Source organism: Panulirus ornatus, chromosome 13 (genome assembly GCF_036320965.1).
Source record: "Panulirus ornatus isolate Po-2019 chromosome 13, ASM3632096v1, whole genome shotgun sequence".
Classification (NCBI taxonomy): Eukaryota; Metazoa; Arthropoda; class Malacostraca; order Decapoda; family Palinuridae; genus Panulirus; species Panulirus ornatus.
The window spans coordinates 57,089,610-57,114,653 of record NC_092236.1 but is presented as its reverse complement, the minus strand read 5'-3'; the positions used below and the strand labels follow the sequence as shown (position 1 = coordinate 57,114,653).

At 45.0% G+C, this 25,044-nt stretch overlaps 1 protein-coding gene across 6 annotated transcripts in view; it reads left to right on the top strand.

Annotated features, from left to right (window-relative positions):
* Positions 1–25,044, top strand: part of LOC139752928 (uncharacterized) — a 326,136-nt gene that overhangs the window by 238,223 nt on the left and 62,869 nt on the right. The window lies entirely within an intron of this gene.

The following is a 25,044-nucleotide window of genomic DNA, read 5'->3' as shown; positions in this document are numbered from 1 at the left end:
CTGTGAGTGGAGTGAAGCCTTTTTTTTTTTCTACTTTTTCTATCGGTTCTGAGGTTATCTTATTTATACTCGCTTCGACCATCAATTATCTTTTTTATCTCCTACAAGTTGGTGGTTCTATTATGTCTTGCCTTTAGTGGCGGTGCAGCCAACGTGTGCGAGTGTGTGGTGTGGCGTGTTGTGTAGCAAGCACGCCACCGTAAGGCAATCGCTCACGTTGACTTCAGTCAAGTGAAATTATAGTTTCCTCGTTCGATGAGGTTTCTCGAAGCCAATCTGAATTGCATGCAAGCACGTACCCCCCTGCATTTCTGAACAAGGGCAGGGGGTTTTATATGGTACTAAGACGTTCATTTTTACTTCTTTCGTGGTCATATTCCAGGGCATTACCACAACTCTGATTTGCGTATGTTCATGTCTAAGTTTCGTTATTCTGTTTCGCCAATGATGGTTCGAAACCCACTGGTTCAACTTTCCCAAAAAGAGAAAGCTTCTTGTTTGGCGCCATTGAGGTATAATTGTCACTCGATCGTGTCGGTCAAGGTCAGGTTTTACGATCAGTTTGGGGGGGAGGCTGCCTCGCTCTCTCGGGCCGTTTATTCGTCTTCGTCTTCTTCCCTGGGCCCCAATTACGGGTATCCTCCTTCCTCCCGCACCTGCGTCAGGGACCGAACTTTCAGAGACTTCTTGATCAACGCCTGTAAGGCTTGTAAGCGCTGTGGTATGACTAGTGGTATGAGGTGTAAAGCCAAGGGTGTCTGAACAGAGATGCTGGAGTCTAGGAGAAAATGTGTTGGTGAAGACAGACACAGACGTGGAGAAAGGGAGTATTTGATAAAGAAATTCGCTCTACTGAGGACGAAGATGCTATAGGTCGTACATTTCGATCCTTGGGTACGTTTCGATCCCTGGGTACGATGTTTCGACCCTTTGTTCTATCTCTAGTGAATTGAAAACTACTGGGGGTTCTTTTACTTTCCTTCATCATAACAAGAGACGTACTAAAGGTTCGAACAGAGGCGTACTCAAGGTTCGAACCGTTACGTTGAATCCACTCTTGGTGTTGAATTTCTTGACGAAGCAACGGACGTAGATGTCTCCTCTGGGCGTAGTTAGATGTATCTAACTTATCTAACCATCTACTGCTGTCGTGTTTCGACAAACGAACTTAGAAATTCATTTACTTCAATCATTTACAGAAAAGCTAAAATGATTCGATTTACTTTACTAGACAGCGTTTTATACTCCATATAGAGTCTGCTTAACGCTTGATTTACGGTTTCATGATAAAACCTCTTGGTTAATCGTCTGTAGATCTCCTTCATGCGACAGAACACCAACATTGCCACTCCTCCTCCTCCTCCTCCTTCTGCTGTAGCGGGTTTGACGATCCCGCCAGAACAGGAGGCCATCCACGTGATATTTACTTTTTGCTCTTGTGTTTCTGGCAGCACCGCCAGGCACCTGTGGAAGACATGGTCCCTCAACACCACCTCGTTATTTCTCGCCTTCCTGCCTGTCTGCTGGAGGGCAAGCTGGTGTTAAAGGACGAGGTGTAGGTCCGCCCCCATCACTACATCGTATTATCAGAGGATTCTTGAAATCATAGACTAGTACTGTTGGTTGCATTGTCTCCCATACCTACTAGTTTTTTGGAGGAGGTTACCAAGGACACGTTTGGAGGGTTAAATCCACCATCTCTTTAGTGTCTGGAGGTGAGCGGGAGGGCGTGAATATCCTTTTCATTTTCTTCTTGAGGTTCGTATGAGACAAGGGACCCAATCCCGCTAGTCCCACTTGCCTGGCACTAACGGTGTACTATCAATTATGTATCCAGACGTTCCTTCTGCTCAACGTAAGCTTAAACATCTCTTGTTTCTTTCCTCATCACCTTATCCTTTTAGATTATACCAATCGCCTTATTCCTCGAGAGCCTTGGGCGCTGCGATGGCTCTTTAGGCCAAGATAAGGAAGGGTCCTTTGATTTGCAGTTGAAAGAAACTAAGGTCAAGGAACTCTCTGACACCATTGGATCAGTGCTTGTGGAGGCTGGCCAGATAGCAATACGGTCGTACTCTCGAGGCTCGTGAAGCACGAGTTTTTGACTAGAAGAGACGTGGTCCTCTTTTTAGACTCCTTACCATCCTCCTCAACTCTGACCAAGAAAACCCTATGGCTGTTTTGAAGACATAAGCTGGATCGATGATATCCATAGACTGGTGCTATCCATTCCATATTTTCCTCTTGGAAGACACTAACGTAAATCTCTCCTTCGTGATTCATCCGACATTCGTGTCACAAGGCCACCAGTTGCAGGAAAGTTAAGCTTAACAGACGCGTCAACCACGACATGCACGTCTCGCCCCTGAAGAAAGGCACCGAACATAATGATTCACATCGTCGACACGGCTTCTCTCTCTCTCTCTCTCTCTCTCTCTCTCTCTCTCTCTCTCTCTCTCTCTCTCTCTCTCTAATATGAATCTCACTTACCTGGCTCACGTACACCAAATAACACGTACCATGGCTCTCCATCTATCCTACATACCACCGAGGAATACACACACACACACACACACACAATTTCCCCCGCTTCATCCCACGTACGCCACTGTGGCCACATGAAGACCCTCCCATCACGTGCGATGATTTGTGAGCCGTAGCGAATGTTTGTTTCTTTCCCTACTCCGCTAAGCTTTGGAACACTACACACTGCCTACCTACCACCTTGCCTCTTACCTTTCTATGCACCAAGACTCTTGAGTCTTTTTTTTTATATGTAGTTGAAGGCCTCGCAGTGAAGAGGAGTGCGTGTGCGTGACCGGAACCATTGCCATTTAAAAGTAAAAAAAAAGAAAAACACACACGCGGGTCCTGTGTCCGGCCATTTGCTTCGAGGTATGAATTATGATTCGTTGTATAATCACGTGTCTCTCGAGCCACTTCCTTTATTGGTGTGTACTGTTACGTTCTCGTCTAACGCTTTCCGTTTTCATTTCTCTCTCTCTCTCTCTCTCTCTCTCTCTCTCTCTCTCTCTCTCTCTCTGAATAATTTAACGTATTTATCTTTTTCATCCTTACTGTATTACCTTTTCCCTCCACCTTTCCCTTCCTGTCGCTTTTTTCCCCTTAACCTTCTCTTCACATTTCCATTCTCCAGTCTCTCTCTCTCTCTCTCTCTCTCTCTCTCTCTCTCTCTCTCTCTCTCTCTCTCTCTCTCTCTCTCTCACGCCACAGTATAGGCCCATTTCCGCCCCATGTCGCCCGTACTGTTGACAAACTCCCTGGTTGACCCCCTGTGGGCCGCCCTGGCCAATGTGTTTAGTCCTTCCCCTTGGGGTTCCTATTGCCTTGGTAGGAGTGAGGTTGAGGTACTGAGGTGGAGGAATGAGGTTGAGGTACTGAGGTGGAGGCGTGTGCGTTGGGGTTTGGGTACTGAGGTGGAGGAGGCGTGTGATATGAGGTTTAAGAGATGAGATGGTGGCGTGTGGAACTAATCAAAGACTCGTCCAGCAAAACAAAAACTGGAAAGTGATCACGTAGTCTGAAGTGATCACGTAGTCTACTAGCGTGAGGTGTGTCTCGTTCTGTCCTCGTATCTCCTTCCTCTCCTTTTAATTCTCTCTTCTTGACCATAAGCCTTCCCTCCTATTCCTTCCTCCCTCTATTTCCATTTTCTTCCCTCTTTAATGACCCATCCTCCCTCCCATTCTTCTTTCTCACGTTCATCCTAGCTTCGTTTCGATGTATACATCCCAGCGTAAGGAGGATCACCGTCCTAGGTCGGATAGGATTAAGTGGGCCTCGAACCCATAAGATAAACCAATTCTCGTATCTATATTTTTTCTGTGATACGTCCAGAGATATGTTGAATACGGAGGCTTCATTGTACCTGGATTATTTACGATGTATTGTAGTGAAGATGTAGATACGACTAGCTACCGATTCGTCGAATAATCCTTGGAGATGAGTTATTAATCTACTTCCTATTACGAAAGGTATTGGCATTCAATATTCTTGAGTGATGATTTCGGCCATTATTGCTCATACCATTTGTAAGATGTATAGCCTTATTAACCTCATGTCGTGCGCCAGATGTAGAGGATTGGAATAACATGTTCTCGTGGGTTGTGGTGCAGTGATTGTATGTTTGGATCGTCATAATGTCTCTACTTCCCATTCTCTTTCTCCGTCTCTGTGCCTGCCTGTGTGGTATGTTTGTCTGTCTGTGTAACGTCTTTGAGCCTGTATGTATCTGTATATGTATGTGTCTGTACCTGTATGTGTTGTGTCTGAGCCTTTATTTTTCTGTTATTCAAAACTTAACAACCATTTTCCCTGGCTATCAAAAATTCTCTGAACCATTTTCCCTGGCAATCAAAATTTCAGAGAGCCTGTAACACGAGTACCTTCTCATAATGGCGAAGGTGTTTGCAACACTGAAAGCACTCCCTCGGCCACTGCTGACCTCTCCATTTATGGAGGGCGTGCAGAGAAAGGGAAAGGTGAAGATGTAGTGCACGAGGAATAATCCAAAGGTAACAGGAAGACAGGTGGGGAAGAGAGAGAGAGAGAGAGAGAGAGAGAGAGAGAGAGAGAGAGAGAGAGAGAGAGAGAGAGAGGTGTACCAGACAGACACAGGGAGGTGATGGCTACATAAAGGTGTCGCAATCGGGGTGACTCTTGACACTGCTGTCACCCAGTGGTATGTGTGTCTCCTCCTCCTCCTCCTCCTCCCACTGGTTAGGGTGTGTGGGAGTGTTTTCTAGTGTGGGTATTACCAGTGGGGGTGGTGGTGGTCACGTAGGAAGGCGAAGGATTTATAATTAGTGGGAGGCCGTCCATGAAATTATCCAGCCATCCACCTAACAATCCGACCATCCATCCGACCGTCCATCCAACCATCCTACCATCGCATCGACACGCCCATAAACCTCGGAACAATGGCTGGTGTGTCGTCAGTACGAGCGTACTCGACACGGAGCCGGGATGGTATCGTGTACACGATTGCGAAACGACCAATTAAGCTGTTGGTTGAGACGGGGGGAGGGGGGGGGTTGTTATTGATCAGAATACCATGAGTTTCGTCACCTAAGGAACGGGCTTTATCTGCCTCAGTGTGTAATGTTAGAGTGTACGACATAACCAAGATTGACTGTGGACAGTGTATAAAGCCCCAGTGACAGCTGAAGTTGCATTAATCATTGTGTCGTAAACGTACACTCTTGTGTTGCCTCCTCACTCATCTATAACGGCGAAATGAGATTCCTCTCTCTCTCTCTCTCTCTCTCTCTCTCTCTCTCTCTCTCTCTCTCTCTCTCTCTCTCTCTCTCTCTCTCTCTCCCCGCCTCACTGGCAACAGCTGATAGCCTCCAGCTGATAGGTGTCAAGGCTTGGGTGTTGAGACGCCTGATAGACTAGGCTTGTACGTGATGTTGCTCGAGATGAGAGAGTGCATTTTCACCCTTGTTGACACGTCCAGTGCATCTCTCTCTCTCTCTCTCTCTCTCTCTCTCTCTCTCTCTCTGATTGAACAAGTGCTTCATTGAACATATTCAATTCTTCCTAGCTCTGAAGGCCATTTTAAGAACGTCGCTCTCCTTTGAAGAAGGGAAAGTAAGCAATTGAGAAACGAACACATTTGTCTTGACCATGTGTATGAGAACTGTATTCTCATCATCCTTCAGTAGGAGATGAATTCCTAGACATGAACGCTGGTATCCCTTCTAAATAGCAAAGTAACCTCGACCCTTTATATATGGCATCTGAACGTACGAGTATCTACATATCTATCATTTAGAATTGTTGGATTTAAAACATTTGAAAACTAATTACCTCTCGCCACAGTAGACGATTTTAAAGCCACGAATCTGATGTATACTTCAGCATAATTACTCGTGTTATGAATAGTTTTTTTAGTCTGTTTCGATCAGTAAAATGTATATCATCTCCCATCATTTAGCATCCATTTGGTTACAGAGTCAATGGTGTCCTCTATTTTCCTTGACAGACTCTTGTTCTGTCTTTGTTGGTTGATTGTTATTTGTTGGTTGGTTGTTATTTAGACTTTATGCCTATTGAATGACAGAGTCATTAACCCCATCAGCGTCAAGTTGCGTAACCAACTATCGAAAATTCTTAATCACCTTCCTCGAGTGTTCGAGATAATGCGAAGTCCACATACACACTGGGTGCACATGTGGCCCATGTCCCGTCCCATATCGTACCTATTAAAGTTGTCTGTCATGACTTTTTCGACTGAGGTCATTCGTATAGCAGTATATCTTCAATCAGTGTGACCTTTGAACCCTGTCGTGTGTCCGCGTGTCATCTCCAAATTCATTATCCAGTTTGTCGATTTATTTCCTGCTTTTGTTTGGGTAATCAACTTCATGAACGAGATCATTGGTTGACGAATTTCTGTAAATTTGTCTAAGCGTTAACCACCTAGACTCATCACTTTGTAGATACTATGTTAAGGGAACCTAAATTAAAGATCCTTAAACTCCCTCGACATCTGAAACTATATTTCATAATGTGTTCTGTAAAGATACATCGTGTTTTCGTGAGTCTAATGACGATAAACTATTACGTAAAGGCATGAAAAGTGACGTAGAGGGAAGTCGAATTGAGGATTAAAAAGAAAAAATTCTTGCAAGACAGGTCAAGTCGGGTCACCTGCGGGCAACATGGGAAGCTTGATGTGTAAACACACGTATGAATGTCCAGCCACAATCTGCTGTTGCTGATACAGCTGTTGAAACCATTGCTGTTGTTAAAGCTGCTATTCCTGTTGGGAGAGACTGATATAGCCATATATACACTTCACGAACACTAGCACGCACACGTAGGTCCATAACACTCAAACGTGTACACATACACAGTTATACACACTTCCATAGACACTGGTACAGACACACACACACACACACACACACGTACGTTCATACTCATTCCTGCGGTCAGGCGTTACCACATAAATTACAATAGACGTGCAATTACACGAAGGTGAACTGTGGGAGAATCTAAAGTCGGTCATCCTTAAAGCTCCAGGGTGGGGGGTGGACGTAGCTGGAAGGACACGGGGGCATGAGGAATGCCCTGGACCTCTCGATCTGCTACTGTAGGGGAGGTGATCGCTATCGAACCTCCAAGACCCCCCCCCTCACGTTACACCTCCAGCCAACCATCATAACTTCCTCCCCTTCGCCCCCTTTTTAACTTCCCTTGGCGGCAGCGGCGTGGTCTCCCCGGGTAAGGGCGGGGGAGGGGATCTGATCCTCGTTGATAGCGTTGCGCAACGCTAATAAATACGCCAGCAACACACGTCGGAGGCCATAATGTAATGTGGGAACGTATTTAAGAAGCGGTGTTGGTGAGACCGTCCTGCACCGGGCGATGTCTGCCTTACTCTGCGGCCGAATGAGGTGAACATCGTAAGATGTGTACATCAGGAGATCCTAACGTGAGCAATAGGATCCAAGTCTTTGTTTCTTTACGGACTATAGAGTTGAAATTGAATTGGTCGACTCGATGTAAAAGCTCTTTGGTCGTTATCTTGAACAAATTCGTCAAGATCTGTCAAGATCATGTTAATCTTGATTAACACTTCACATTTTCACAGATGATTTTGTTAACATTTTTATGAGGAGTATGTTTGAGTCGCGTGGCCGCCATGTGATTCATGCCAGTCCAAAATTTTCTTTACCCATAAGTCGTCAGTGCCTTACGTACTTATAAACCTCTTTATTTCTGCACACTCCAGGGCTTCCTGAAAGCTTGTACTTCCTTGTACCCTGCTTTAGAGTCGAGCATGATCCTCTTATGAGACTTCCATGTAAAAGTTTTCGCATCATAATGTCTCTTTTCAGGAAACTTTATAGTTATATATCAATCTTTCACTCGAGGTATAGCGAAAGATTCATACTTTTCCTCAAATATAATTTTGAGTAGATGTTCTTTTTGATTGTCATTCCACTCGTGGATTTTTAGCCTGTGTGTACATTGATCAGCTGTGTTGCTTTGTACACAGCACGAAGATTAGAGGGAGATTGTTGTGTTGAGGTCGCAGTGCTTAATGCCAGTATGGGAATGAGAGGGTAATGGTGGTAACAGCAGTGAGGTTTGCAGTGCATGGCACCGTTGTGGGTGACGAACGACCAGTCATTAAGGTGATTAGCATGCTGTCATTAGTGGATCGCTAATGTGTATCATCTGGGGGTGAGTTTCACATGCTTGTGGTGTTTCGTTCCTTCCTTCCTTCCTTCCTCACTCCCAATACCCCCAGCTCCCAGCACCCCCACAACTCGCTCTCATTCGCCTCCACCATCTCCTCCACCATCAACCAACCCCCCCGGCGCAACCACCTCCACCAGCACAACCGTCTACAACACTACACTTCTACCACTTGCCTTGACTACCACAATCGCCACCACTACCACCTCATCTACCTCCGGATATTTGCTCACCTAAACATCAGCATTTCTTCCCCCATTATCATCATCAGTTCCTGTCTCTCCCTCCTTCCCTCCCCACAAGCGCCAACGCTTATTTCCTCTCTCCTCTGTATCATCCTCGCCCTAACATATGTTACTTCATCCACTCCTCATTCTTCCCCCTTCCTCTCTCGCTCACTACTCCCCCTCACTCCAGCACTACCTTCTACATGTGTTAATAAAAAGATAGATAGCTGTTTACTGAATGCAGGCAACCATTCATCTGAGAATACATGTTTGAGGTAAACATGTATTGGTGAACTGGGAGGTCATAATGATAATTCAATTGATCATAAAAGAGCTCAAGGTAGTGTACTGTGTGTGTGTGTGTGTGTGTGTGTCTACCTCCCTAACTATACATCTATCACTACCTTCTCTGTATATAATGTCTTGTACTTACTATCTACCTGTTTCATTCGTTTTGGCTACTTCGGTCGTTCTTTTTATCTTCTTTTATCAGCACTATCAACCCTGGTCCCGTCTTCTCGTGCACCTTTAAACTGTTACGAGAATACGAAAAAAAAGATTCATTTCCTGACCCTGTCTCTGTATAGCTCTATTTGCCCTCAGCAGGTCATCCAATTTTCGCCTCTGTGTGTGTGTGTGTGTGTACTTATTTTTTCGTGTGGAACTGAACTTCTGTTCAACGAGAAAAGTTCTTTCCATCGTGTGGAACTTGGACCACGGTCGACGTAAGAGAAGATTCGTTCATTAAAATCGACGTGAACGGGAGGTCGACGTTCATTGAATTCGACGCAACAGAAGGTATTCGACGTTTTTTTTAAACAGAATTCGACTGGGAAGTCGACGTTTATTGATGGACTCGATGTAACGGAAAAATATCCTACGTTTTCTTTTAAAATTCGATGCAACAGAAGAGGTCGACTCTCATCAAAACTTAACGTAACAGAGAGAGATGTTGACACGCACTAGATTTCAACGTAAACAGACTGGAGTCTGTCTCTTTAAAGGCCACAGCATGAGACCCACACTGGGGTCTTTAACAGCCGTGAGAGCAGAAGGTCTTATGGCACAGCGGCTGCCAAACCTCCTTCGTCAGATTGGACTAACTGATAACTGAACTTGAGACAATATTTTTTTTTTTTCCCCACCCTCCGTTTCCTGAGTCTATTCCCACGGGATTTAATGACCATTGATAATGAAGTGGCTAATGACCCCCTTAAACCAACGCATCCCAGCACCTTCTCTCTCCCCCAGCACCGTCTCGACCAGCGCCACCTTCCCCAGCAGAAAACCATCTCGTCCAAATCTCACTGTCGAAGTTCCTCAGTGTTGGTCTCTCAATCGGTTCCTCTTCTCACCGTCTGGTATGCCCTCTTCTTTACTAAGCCTCTTCTTCCTCCTCCTCCTCCTCTTCCTCTTCTCCGCCTAACATCATCGCCGCTTGTCTTCCTTCCTCAAATTCCACTACAACTCTATAATACTAGTTTAAACCACAATACACCACCTTAACCTACATTGACGAATATAAACACACTAAATCTCCACAACATAGCGACGCCACATTACCTCATAGTCATGTGGATCACGCAACAAAAAAAAACGTACAGTCGATCTAATCAAAGCCAGTCATTAATTAAGGAGGTCGGATTTCCTGCCAAAGTCATCCACAATATTTCTCGGGAGCCAATGCGAAATGACGTCATTCAAATGTGAATCATAGTTCCTTAAGTATGTGTGTGTGTAATGATTTTCGAGAAGGATTTGTGTGTGTGTGTGTGTGTGTGTGTGTGTGTGTGTGTGTGTGTGTGTGTGTGTGAATCGACGAAGAAGAATTACATGAGAATGATTTTAATGTCACACGTCAGATGACAGAACCCCGTCAAAGGTAGAGAAAGTTTTAAAATAGATGGGGCCCCCCTCATGAGACTAGATCCCCCTTTTACCATTGTGTGCAAATAGGAATTCTCTCTCTCTCTCTCTCTCTCTCTCTCTCTCTCTCTCTCTCTCTCTCTCTCTCTCTCTCTCTCTCTCTCAAAAATACTATCTTGTTAATACCCAATAAAATCAAATAGGAACAACCATTATACATATACGCACGCATACGCACATTGACACGAATGCACACTGGGACTCGAGCCCACATACGAATGTACGTATACGCACAGAGACCCTGTGGGCACACGCACACATGCCTGTGAGTGGAGGCAGTAGCCCTCCAGGGAACGCCTTCATCAAGACCAGCCACGCCATGGGAGGAGGTGTTTTAGCCACGCCCTTACTGCATAGGTCTGGACAGAGCTGGCTGAGGGATGGGGCTATCTACACGAGGCTAGGTGGGTGGATAGGTTGCTTGGGATGAGGATAGACCTAAGGGGAAAATCATCCAGTTGGGAGGTGGAGACAGACCTAATGGGAATGACCTAGTTGTGGGGAAGAGGTCAGACGGAAAGGGAATAGTCAGGAATCTGGGTTAGAAGGGGTATAGTCGGGAGTCTGGGATACAAGGGGTCATGGAACGGGACTGGTCAAGAGTCTGGGATAGTAGGGGTCATGGAACGGGACTGGTCAAGAGTCTGGGATAGTAGTGGTCATGGAACGGGAATGGTCAAGAGTCTGGGATAGTAGGGGTCATGGAACGGGAATGGTAAGAAGAGATACGTCACAGTTCTGAAATGCTTCTCTACTACGAGCCACTCGTACTAAAAAAAAAGCTTTGTTGATGTACTTGAATCGTTTTGATGCCTCGCACCTGCACTAGATGCCTCGTACTTGGACTAGAAAGCTTTTAATGCCTCTTACCTGTACTAGGAGGCTTACAATGTCTTTCGCTTCCGCCGGAAAGCTTTTGATGCCTCTCGCTTGCACCAGATTGCTTTTTATGTCCCTTGCTTGCTCGAGAAAGCTTTGGATGTCTCACACCAGCACATGAAAACTTTCAATGTCTTTCACTTGCACTAGAAAGCTTTGGATGTCTCACACCAGCACATGAAAGCTTTCAATGTCTTTCACTTGCACTAGAAAGCTTTGGATGCCTCACACCAGCACATGAAAGCTTTCAATGTCTCTCAATTGCTCTAGAAAGCTTTTGCTTACTCTCGCTTACACTAGAAACTTTCGTATACCACCCTCATGCACGAGAAATCTTAACACCGCAAACCTGCACGAGAAAGCTTTTCGACACCGCAAACCTACATTAGAGAGCTGATACTACTAGTGTACACTAGATAGCCCTAAACACCATATACGATAAAGGTTTGGACGCTACTTGTCTGTACTAGAAAGCTTTTTGAACCACCCATTTGACTTTGATGTTCATCTGACACCACCCACCAGCATTAGAATTTTCTAAACACCGTAAGCTGATGTACAGTACTACAAGCACAACCCACTTGCACTAGAATACTACTAGCACCATCCACTTGCCACTAGCACCATCGAATTTCAGCCGCCACCATACCACCCACTACCACAACCCCCGTCCACAAAGCCTAGAGTCCAGGTCGTGTGCAACACACACACACAACCCAGCAATAATACGTTACTACTTACAACCCGTGTCACGTATATCCTCCGGCAGCAACGACATTCCCCACTATCATTCCCTCCCTGTTTGCTCCCTGATGAAGGGACGTGTCCACAGAATCGAATATAAAAGGCACCCCTTTGTATCTTCCATTTTCGCGGGGTTGAGAGAAGAAAATGGATAAATGATGGTTTATTAGATTTAGGCAGCCAATCAGCCGAAAATTCACAGTTGAGGTGTTACAGATATTACAAAACTGGGAGGTCGTGATAATTATTAGTTGACTAATCATGCAAGAGCTGAAGATTTGGGTCAACAGTTTATTAACGAAGTGTCGTGTAAGCTACTGGCGTTGCTATGAAATGATGGACATGTTCAGCGAGGTGAGGGGCCTATTGATGGGTGGTTTAAGAAAGGCTTAGGATGATTCTGCGTCCCTCTTCTCTGCACTCTTTCGTTGGCCTTGGTCTTGTCCCTCTGTATAGCTGTTGGTGAGGACGACCACGACGGGGAGGCGTACATGAACATGGTATAACATTCTTGATATCAAATGGTGGAACGCTTAGCGATCCAAGTGGACTGAGAAGGTACAGAAGGTATGAGGAAGATTTGATGATGGCTGCTGACATGCCTCTTTTTCATTTTGAACCGTCGTTTATACTGACGCCAGGAAGTTTGAAGTCTCTGACGACCCGGAGGATGTCAGGGCCTAGTGTGATGTCAAAGGGGGGTGGGGGGGAGTGAGATGATGTCTGCGCCTAAGTTGATGTACTTCGCCACGGTCTTAGTGTGACTGATGGTGACATCATTGACCATAGTCCACCCTTGAAGGTTGAGGATTTTACCCACGTATGTGCGTGTATCCTCGCCACTTCATACCTCAAGGGGCATTCGCGTTAGATTTTTGTAGCTGGAGGTTCCCACCAGCATTCTGATCTGAAGCAGCGACGTAATTGCATAATGGGGACAATTTGGGTAATGTTATCAGTGGGATGTGGGTAGCTGATTGTCGTGGGGGGGTGTGGGGTTTCCGTCCGCTTCATGACATCTTCCGACGCGACCTGGAATCAAATGATTTCCGTCATTGGAGTCTCTCTCTCTCTCTCTCTCTCTCTCTCTCTCTCTCTCTCTCTCTCTCTCTCTCTCTCTCTCTCTCTCTCTCTCGTTCAGCCTCGGTGCCTCAGCTCTCCTCTTGACACATTGCTTGAATACTTATTTTCCTTCTTTGTATACATATTTTTTTTTCCGTCTATTTTTCTTTATAGGATTAGCAACACCTTCCCTCTCTTCATTTCCATCGCCTGTAACACTGAATTCGCCCTCCCTCCCTCCCTTAATATCCATTGTTAACCTTAATTATAATCAATTTACTGAGCAAATGTCCCAATTTACCTACTACGTTTTCATTAATGGCACATCACTCTGTCTCTTGCCTTTTAATGACTGGCCTTTGAACTCCTTTCCAAGGTGTTGTTGGAAGTACATTTTCCCAAAGGATATCCCGTCTTTCCACATCCTTCTGAAGTCCCGGCACTACATGGAAAGTCCTGTTTCTAATCCTTCCATCGCCACTCCCTAATCTCCTCACACCTGATTTTCGAATCTTGTAGCTCCTCCGAATCTTTATATTTTCCATCTTTTGTCGTTTAGTATTTGATCACATTTGCTCTTAGCGTCCTCCATATCATAACAGTCCGTCTCGAAATTGGAACGAAACACGATAATATCCAGAATGATCTTCCAGTCTGCAACATGAATATCATTCTTCCTTTCGCCCCACAAATGATGACTGAACAATAGAGAGTTTGGGATTTCCACCACGCCGAAACCCCAGTCGGTAGGATTAGTCCTTTTTATAAACAATGAACGTTAGTCATTTGTTACAAGAGGAGTAAAATCCAGTCCACTCACCGGAGAGGATTCGATTCTTTAAATTGGAATGCCAGTTATGAGCTATAGAGGAATTAATCCGATCCTATTGTGATTCGGTCAGAGGGAAATATATTGCTGGAGGCTGAAGTGATCGAAATGTATCACGCTTCGCCTCATTGTAGTTCAGAATATTATACGAAATGAATGAAAGTTTAGTTTATCTGTTGCCTCCCTAGTGTGGCCACACTGGTTCTGTCACCCCAGTGTGGCCACATTGGTCCTATTTCCTCGGTGTGGGGCCACAATAGCTCGCCCCCCCCCCCCCCCGTTGTGGCCACTCTGGTTCTAGAACCAATCTCCCCGATGGGGCCACATTGGTTCTATCTCCACAATGAAGGGAGCTACATTAGCGCTTTCTCCCTAGAGTATTCACGCTGGTTTTATCTCCCCAGGAGCCACGCAGGGTTTATCTCCCCAGTGAGCAAACTGGTCTGTCCCAGCCTCCCCAAAGACTATCAAACTTGAACTCTATAAATCCACTTCCCCCAAACTGTATTGGCATCACACTATCTTCATTCGGATACACACAAACGAGTCAAAACCTATCCTCCCCACGAACGCATATAACACGTCACAAGGACACGAAATCTGCCATAGTTTCATTCTCCCCTTCACCCAACCCGCTATCGCACCCCGTCCCACACTTCATGATAATGCCCACTCCCTCCCCACCTTCCCCACGTTGATTGGTCAACCATATTGAATTTCACACCTTACTTATGCCTGTGTGGCTGCGACCGTAAAATCAAAGCGAATTTATGCATTCGCCAGACGCTCTTGTGTACACATTGCAATTTTCTCGACGCAGAGAAATTCGGCAATTTTTACCTGAAGTTGGAGGGACGAGTTTAGGCAAAGATTATACACGGCGTCCATAAATCGGTTTTACAAATCCAGTGCAAATGGCAGTAAATATATCTCGCGGATTATTTACGGAAAACCTGTGTGAATTAAAAGATCAAATCTTTAGATTTCTCTATTGTCATATATTAACGTTGTCTATATTTATAGAGATGTTTTTATAAAAAAGCTTGTCCAGGGTGTGTGTGTGTGTGTATATATATATATATATATATATATATATATATATATATATATATATATATATATATATATATATATATATATGAGCAAAGCAAGTTCTGATAGGTCAGTGAGAATGTTGGAAGAAGAGGTGGTGTTGCCAGTGCCACCATCTCCTCTGACAACACTCAGGTGGATGAAGCTGCTCACTCTCGCTGTTCCACATGGCTGGCTCACTAGGCTGTTTTATCCTGGTCAAGTCGTCATGTTTTACGTTGGAGAAACTCTCGAATGTCCTGCCGAATTCTCGGTCAACTGTACCATTATAGATTGAGCACGACGGATAGTACGACCCTTGAGGACGACTTGCGATCCTTGAGGACGACTTGCGATCCTTGAGGACGACTTGCGATCCTTGAGGACGACTTGCGATCCTTGAGGACGACTTGCGACCCTTGACCATGAACGTAAGACCTTTGAGCACCACGTTCTAAATGTCTAGTATGAAGGCCCAGCCTTTGATCCAACTCATAGAAGTAAGGTCGAAGGCCAGACCATGATAACTATGGGTCGTACCGTCCTGGTCAGGGGTCGTACCGTCCTGGTCAGGGGTCGTACCGTCCTGGCCACGGGTCGTACCCTCCAGGTCAGGGGTCGTACCTTGAGTCTGGTCCTTGGGTGGTACCGTTGTGCTCAAGGGTCGTACCGTCGTGCGCTCAAGAGTCGTACAGAGAGCTAAAAGACCACAAATATAGCTACGACAAGTTGAATATGATTGGTCATACGATTGTCATGGAGATCGTCTATATATATATACATATATATATATATATATATATATATATATATATATATATATATATATATATATATATATATATATATATGCATCGTAACTACTTGTGATTGCATGTTTGTGTACTGTTCTGGGGGAGGGAGGTCTACACACTCGTGGGTCACCCCTTGTCCTGAACTTTTCACCATCAAATACCTTTGCAGATATTCACAGTTTCATTCCTCAGTATATTCTACTCATCCACCGGCCTCACACCACATCATCACTTCTTCATATTCATGGTTCGTTGGTTATTCAGAGCTCATCACAAAGAATTATTCTCTCCCACTGTCAACCAGATGATCCAAAAATATTTTTTAGGTTTGAATTTGGTCGCTTCCTAACTCTTCTCTCCTCCATGGAGAACAGGTCTGTTAGCCTTGTCTCGCACGGAGTTAGTGTATACAAGTGTATTGTCTTGTTTATTGAATAAACTTTCATGTCCTTCAACTTTATCGAGCACCTCTTGTGATTTTCTGAAATTTGCTCCTAAATGAGCATGTAACAAGGGTTCTTACTTAAAGAAGAAATTTACTTATAAGCGAAAGCATATCGGATGAACTGAAACAATGTCTATGACATCTGTTATTCTCCCACACTGTAAAACATATATACATTTCATACATAATCTGGTTTTTCCTGACTTTGTCTACCACACAATAAGGAAAAGCATATATATATATATATATATATATATATATATATATATATATATATATATATATATATATATGCAGGTTCGTATACTATGTATCGTAATTGGTGTTAATCCTATACTTTTACATCTACACTTCGTACAATTGATAGAAATTGGTCACGAATAAGACGATTGCTCTAGTATTCCCCTAATACTCGGAAATATTAGACAATAATATATCGTAATGTGGGAATAGTTTTACACGATCTATGGCCTCCAATTGCCTCCAATATCTGAAGAGAATTTTACTCTATTTTCTTAGATGTTTAATCCGTATTATGAGTGGGTTTTGAACGTAACGGAGACCTTGGAACTTGAGCAAGCTCAAGTCACCTTTTGGAACTTTTTTTTTTTCTTAGTTTTCACAATATAAGTTCAGGTAACGCCCCGCTTCTGACCGGATCCTGTCGAGAAATGAGCAAGTGAGGAAGGTAAAGACTCTCTCTCTCTCTCTCTCTCTCTCTCTCTCTCTCTCTCTCTCTCTCTCTCTCTCTCTCACTACTACTATTGTCCAAGTAACTTTCGTATTCCTATCCACGCCAACACCTCTCGCCTTCATCTCCGTCACATGACTGCCTCCCTTCCTTCCTTCATTCCCCCATTACGTCACTCTGCCGTCGTAACCGCGCTCATCATCGCCCTTAACGATAGCCAACAGTCAGCCATGGGGTGGCTGCCACTCCGACGTCAGCCGATGTTTATCTGAACAGCTGATGAAATGCTGATCCCCCTGCCTCTGGGCTCTGCTGACGACGATCCGCAGAGCTGACGTCATCGCCGGGTAAGACGTTTACGTCTGCAAATATGATAAAATAAAGAAATGGAACAGCGAATCTTATATACAATGTTTACGTTTTACGTCACCGTTCGTAAGATCAAGTCTGCACTGTGGGCTTGCACGGGAAAGTCTTGCGAAAGCTGGTGTAGGCGAGATGGACTCTCGAAAGTGTGGATAACAAGTGGTATGATTTACGTTCGTACATCTGTCTTCTTAGATTGCGAAAGTCGGACGTTATTCAGCAATAGGATGAGATCCTATAGCGTGTCCACCATGGTGCTATCAGATACAGAATATTAGAACGTATTGGTGACATGAGTTAAGCAATCGATGAAGTTTTTCCTCCCTCAGTAGTGGATGGTGTATATATATATATATATATATATATATATATATATATATATATATATATATATGAGTTGTAAAACCAGGAAAAGATATGTTCTATTTCAGCCATGTTCATGACCTACTCTGTAAGACAGGAAGAAAATATTATTATAACGGCCCTGTGTAAATATCGCCCAACTCTGAAATTTAAGACGAGCAACATTTTATAACTTTAAACCCACCTTCGGCCCCGGCCACACACACACACACACACACACACACACACACACACACACACACACACACACACTCCCTCCCTCTCTCTCTCTCTTCTTCTCTCCACTTTCCTATGTTGCGCGTAGAGCTGGATATGACTATACGCTCCAGCTGGTTTCCCAGCTTTATTGCCTTAAAATGGCCACAGCGGATAGCCTCTTCTTCCCCCACTGATCCCGAAAATAAGCAGCCTTGTTTGTAGCCGGTTACGTGATGGAAGAGTAAATTTCCTGGGATATTATCGTAGTTAATTGACTTTCTTTTTTCTAGTAGAAAGTATATGTATTGATTTTACTCCATATGAGTATTGATATATTACTCAGTATCTGCCTTCTGGGTAATACAGCTCCTTCACTCTTTGACTGGGTACAAAAAAAGAATTAGAATATCCGACTCACTCCGCGTTTGTGACAGCTGGACAGACATTGATGACAGCTGGACTGACAGTATGACAGCTGGACTTTGACTGGAATAGATCACGCGGGCAGCTGGTTCTTGTATAGATTTATATAGTCAGAAGCACGACTGGTAACCTGAAGTGTTGAGTGGCAAATGGAGACAGACACTTGCTTTGATACCCTCCTCCTCGTCTTCCTCCTTCTGTCTTACGTCTATCCGTATGTTTCTATCCCAGTGTCTTTCGTCTCTTCGCCCTACATCTGTTCCATCCTTAGTCCGCTCTTCCACGATATTTTCAAAGCTAATTTCTCCCTCCTGTTATCCGCTAGTCGTTTAGTGTACATTTTCCGCAGCATGTGGTGGGTCCAAATGCTTTCCTGTATCTTCTCCAACCTGCTTTTTCTGTTTGTGGGATTGTTGATTTCTCTAGATAGTTTCGTTCTCTTTGTCGACGGCCTGGGTCCTGCATACACGTCCTGGAAACTGGAAAAGACATTCAACAGATGTCCATTTTAAAGTGTATTGCTAATGTGAGTTTTTTGACAGGTAATTATCAAAAGCTCCTGCATAGCCTACCTCCTCTATTGCGCCACCTTCAGGGTCCCCCAAGGGCACGACCACCTTTTCCTATTTTCCTCTATCACAGCTTTCGAAGATGATCGACCAGGCGCTTCGAGCAGATTTTGAGGTTGGGGATCGTAAACCCCCAAGTGCAACGAGGGTTGACGGCGGAGCCCAAGAGTGAACCCTGTGGTCGAATTAGTGGCTTTTGAGCGAGGGTGACTCGAGCGACCCACAGACGAAGCGGAAGGAAGAGACCGCGCCACCGTAGTGGTTCAGAGGGGCCATGACCTTCCTCCCTCAGGCGCTGTGATCACAAACAAAGGTCGATGCGTTGTATTCCTCTCGTGGACCTTAGAAGTGGAAGAATCAATCGCTCGCGGAACCGAAGGGAGGAGGAGCCGCGGGAACCAGACATCATCGAGGTCGAACTAAAGGCAGCACAGTCGAGATCGAGTGAGGGAACGCAGTGTCGAGACTGAACGAGGAGTTCCAAGTTGCAGACGACCGCTCGAGACCGAGGAAGGAGGAGGAGGAGCGACCATGAGGACGTGCTAATGACGAAGAGGACTGGGTAGAGACCGAGTGGATGATGACCAGATAGAATTTCCCAAAGTCATCAAAAGTGCGCGTCGAAACCGTCTCGGCCTGAGAACAATTACCAGAAAATAGTGAGTCTATATGACTGCCTTATCGCCCCCGCCCAGATGGCTATGTCCACACTAGTCTTCAGGGCTGCTCCGAACCCCCTACTGCGTTTTGGTTTGTTGTGGCGTATCGTCTTTGTTACTACTCGCATGTCTCCCTTTTTCCTCTCTTCCTCGTTCTCTGCTCACTTTTCCCTCCTTTTGTCCTCTATCATATATTTTTCTTCTTTACGCTCTGAGTGAGATATGAAATATCTTAAGGGTAACTTGTGCCTATGTTTTCCCCTCGTATATGTAATTAACTTTCACATTATTTACGTTCATTCATATTTTCTGTTTATCTGTGGCTAAACACTGATACACACAGACAGCCTCTAAAAAAAAAAAAACACTAACAAAAAATGACGGATGCTGATTCACAAAGACAGCAGAAACACACACACACACACACACACACACACACACACACACACACACACTACCCTACCCTTCTCTTGACCTTCAATTCCCTGAAAAGAGTTTTATATACGAAACACCTTCCTTTGAAGTCATTTAATTCGGCTTGAAAGCCTCTCTTAGGTCTAAGATATGTAGCTTTACAAAGGTTATTTGACACCAGAAAAGGGATTCCATGCAGGAATGCTCAGCCTTTCGTCATATTTCATAGAGATTCAGTTGAACGATAAGTTCAGAAACCCTGTATTGAGCTTTGAATAGGTTAATTAGGTATCTGGTGGGATTGACGCTCCTGATGGGTTCGACATCTCTGACTTGATTCGATTCCCTCTAAAAAGAGTTCGAGTCTCCCTGCATGGGATTCGGTTCTTTCTGATAGCTTTCAACTGTCCCTGAACGTCGTTTGACTTCCGCTGAATGGGTTCGACTCTCTCCAAAGAAGGTTCGATTCTACCTAAAGAGGGTTCGACTCCATGGCTTCAATTCCCTTGCTCGACTGGCTTATGAGGCGAGTTCCGGTGTGAGAGGTCTGTTTAAATCACTTGTTGATTGTCACCATTACAGCGGCTTCACCGCCCTAGTCTCCCTCGTGTGTGGAAATTAATCACCCTCCTTCTCTCCCCCCTTCCTTCCTTCCTTCTTCCTTCTTCCTCCTTCTCTTTTGGATCGATTGAGGGTGAAAATGCGATTTGGGGACTTTAGGGTAGATTAAGCTATTAACATAAACTTAGTGTCTTTTGTGGAGATTGAAAAATGTCCTCTCTCTCTCTCTCTCTCTCTCTCTCTCTCTCTCTCTCTGCTAATCACAGAATCTGATATCAGGGCGAGAGGGAAGGAGCAGATGTTCCCGCCATTAATCTTCTTTGGTTAAGCTTTACTTAAGCAGGGAGCTCTTATCTTAGCCCAGCTCATCCCAGAGGCTAACTCTGATTGCCTCTGTGTGTGTGTGTGTGTGTGTGTGTGTGTGTGTGTGTGTGTTACGTAGATTAAGACGGTCCTTATTTCGTTCCGTTATGTCTAGTAATGTAGACCTTATCATGGTTATTGTAGGAGGTGGAGTTTACTCATTAGCTGAATTTCTACAAAGAGGGTTTTACGAGAGCCAGCAGATGTGAGGTGGTAACTTTTATCTCTTTTAGAAGACCTGGTATCCATGATGTTGCTCTGTTGTTTACACAGGACCCCTAACGAGAGTGCAGTTGTTTGACGAAGCTTTCGTCGAAGTGGTGGTCTCGAGAAGTGACCAGTCGACGAACGAACCAGACAGATGATGATGATGATGATAACTCATTGTGGTTCTGGCATTATTGGCTCTCTCTCTTCACATTTCGAGTGGTTGATTTCTCTCTCTGCCTTCGAGAGAGCAAGAAAAAAAAAAGGATAGTGAATTTATCGTTGGGTTCTGCTCTGGTCGATGATGCAAATGAGGATGCCGAGTGCTCAAAGGAGGTCAGGAACTAGGGTCCCTCACAGGTCAACCGCCAACAAAGGTCGGGAATGTGATGACCTCTTGCTCTATAGAACGTAATGTTGACCTCGAAGGAATATCTGTTCCAATTTTTTTTTTCTTTTTTTTTGTCTTGGACAATGACCTCGTTACGGTGCAGCGTAGTTCACTCGTCCTGTATGATGTGGTTGTTGGACCGTGATCGTTAAGGGTGGTTAATGAAGGTGTCAGACAACTTTGAACCACACGTTTGAGGATCTGTTATAAGAGCTACCTGCAGGCAAAGGGGACGAAGTGTTTTTCACCCCATCGAACCACCCCATCTTCATATTCTGTGCCGCCCCTCCCCACCCCCCTCACCACATCTCGCATCTTCCCTTCCTCTCCCTCCCACCCATCCCCTTCCGACACTCTCCATCCCCAGACACTCGCTTTAATCAGGGGAAGTGGACATCGCCCGCCACCCACCTCCCCTGGCAGTGGACCACACCACCATAAGGCTGGGGTCCTCCTCCTCCTCCTCCTCCACCTCACCGTCCTCCAGACTGGCCCGTGGTCCTCCTGATTGGCCCAGGGTTCTCTCCCGTACTCTGACTCTGGGTCTTCCTGACTGACTCTGGGTCCTCCTGACTGACTCTGGGTCCTCTTGACCAACCCGTCGGAGTCCTTCTGACGCGCTGGACTACCACCCTCCTCCCACATCTGCCAATGAAAGGAATCCTTTTAGATCTAATCCGTGGGTCAGTAAAGAAAAATTTTGCAAATTGGGTGAATCAAAGTTTATAATTGTGTAAGGCTTGCTCAATGTTTTTGGACAAGATAGATTTTACCAGCAGTGTAGTGAGCTGGAACAAAGGCTTATGACAAGTTTAAGGCATGAAATGTATTATGTATATGCGTACATTAATACAAAATGTCTCGTTTGGAAGGAAAGTAGTTTTATTTGCCAGGAAATATACGTTGTATATCAAGAAGAATGTCATTACACGTAGAAAAATTTTTAGCGGAGTGTGATCTATATTTCCCGGCTGATGAAACTGTAGCACAGCTCTTACGTAAGTTGAGTGTAGATGACAACTGGTGTAAGGGAGAGTAAGTTCATTATTCTATAGTTACCCCCTAACTCACAGGTTCTTCAATACACCCACACCAACATTCACACGTATACATGCCCTCAACGCCTCCCTTCCCTGCACCCACACAAACATTCACACGTACATATACCCTCACTGCCGCTCTACTCTGCGCCCACCCGAGGGAGAAGTCGAACTCTGCTACCCTCCCTGGCTAAAGGCGCCGACATAAGCCGGTAAACTGCACACAAAGGCCGGGTCTCCTGCTCCATAATACTGAGTAACCGGGACAGCATTACCGTCGCGCCCGCCTCTGTTATTGCCAGCCCAGGCGTCGGCCCTCGCCTCCACCTTTTTAAATACACAAATTATGCAAAGGAGCCGCCCCTAGGGGATCCTTCCTTAAGGGAATTGAGAGGGAAAGGGGAAAGGAGGGAAGGGGTGGGGTTGTCTCCCGAGTATGAAGTAGTGGGAAGGGGGACTGGTATCTGAGAGATAAGTGTTTTTGTCAATGTATCTCTCTCATCGGAAGGGAAGGTATCGTCTCTGAGGATCCCCTCGTTTGAGAGACTATCTGGGTCTCTCTCTCTCTCTCTCTCTCTCTCTCTCTCTCTCTCTCTCTCTCTCTCTCATGGGTGGTATTTGCCTATTATTCGGCAAGTCTTCCATGATAAGTCTCTTCGTCGACGAGTGTCTTAAGACTAGCCATCGTCCTCTTCTTCCAAGAGTCTCTTATGGTGGGTGGGGTCACCTTCGACGGCGTCTCTTCAAGAGAAAAGTCTCCATCTATCTGTATGTTGCTTGTGGTAGAATTTCTCGTTTCGCTCTGAAATTTCGCAAGTGGGGGATGATATAACATTAGCTTTCCAGAGGATGGCCAGTCATTCATTTCTCCCACTGGAGAACAACTTCGAAGTTATGGACGTCCTCGTGGAGAGAAAATTCGTCCCTACGTATACAGAGGAGTATGGTAGGTACTGATCTAACTCTGGCACGAAGAGGATATTTTCCGTCTAATATTTTTTTGAGAGGCTCAGCGTGAGGGTAGGTGACCATCTTAAGGCATTAGGAGAGGGTCGAGTTTCCAGCCTTCATTAACATCATCCATCCCTCAGCGCCGTCAGATCCCGCGTCTCGGTTATTACTCGCTCTTCCTCCGTAATTAAGCCTATGGCGTCCTGCCTCAAGGTGTTTTGTTCCTGGAAACCCCAGCAGCCTGGCGGAAATGAGTGCATTCATTAGCTGACCTTGTGTGGGTGTACTTGATGATGTGTGTGTGTCTGTGTGCTTGTCTCAGGGTGTAAGTGTAATTACCTTTTCCAGACTACGCATTTGTAGTGTGTGTGTGTGTGTGTGTGTGTGTGTGTGTGTGGTGCGCGCGCGCGTGTGTGTGTGTGTGTGTGTGTGTGTATGTGTGTCACCGATACATTACAGGGGTCTTTCAGGTTCATTACTATCTCACAATAGGGGGAACAAAAGGGGTGAGACTCCATCACCTCGAAACAGACAGAGGCACACAGGTCCTGAGCATCGGTTCAGTAGGGTTGGATCCCCTTATACAACGAGATACACACACAATTAGATTCCATATTTCCCCCCCGACAGTGAGTGATGAGATTGTGTTGTAACAGTGAGGCTCTTAACGCTGATGCTCCCTTGTCACTCCAGCAGATGTATTTTATATCCCCTTGGTCCTCTGACGTAACCAGACAACTGCAGAGCTGCTGAACTCGGGTGTTACTTGCGAAGTCTTTGAAGTGCCTTCAGCAACGGAGAGAGTAGGGAAGGGAGAAGAAAGAGGATGTGAAGGAGGGGAGAAGAAAGGGGAAGAGAAGGAAGGGAGATGTGAAGAGTAGTTTTTTATACGTAGAATACTGGAAAGCAAGAAGACAATTAGAAAGGAGAGAGGGAGAATTATCATTTGTGTGGGTGGGAGGATTTCTTCCATACACGTGTAGTTTGTAGCTGTGTTGTACAGGTCTGGGCAAGTCTACTGTCAAGTGAACAGGAACTGAATATGCCATATTATGTGGACAGGTTGATCAATCTGTCTAGCAAACAGATGTGCACGTGTGAGGTCGAGTGTAGGTAGATATACCCAGATAAGCGGAAAGAATTGAGGGGAAGAAGCTAAAAGGTAGGCAAATAGGTAGGATAGTGTGAAGCAAATAGCTTTTTGTTGCTAGTTTGTAATGCCAGAGTCCAGAATCCTGACTACCAAAGGGACAAACAACTGCAGATGGTTGCCACTCAAGACCAAAATACATGCGTCTGACTCACGCACACACAAACACACACACACACACACACACACACACACACACACACACACACTAGTCAGTCCACAGGTGTGAGCCAGGTGGCGAAGCGGTCAATAATGTTGTTATTATCCCCAGATCAATAATATAAATCTGCCACCAGATTTATTCATACCTCGTTCAGTATTTTGTCTGGATTTTTTTATTTGTTGTCTGACAACATAATCTCTCGATTTATTGATAATGGCGTTGAGCGTTACCAGTAGAATCGATACCCATGTTTCAATTATCACTGGAGCTTTTGAAACTTTTTCTTCGGCCATGATATATATATTATCATTGTGTGTGTGTATGTG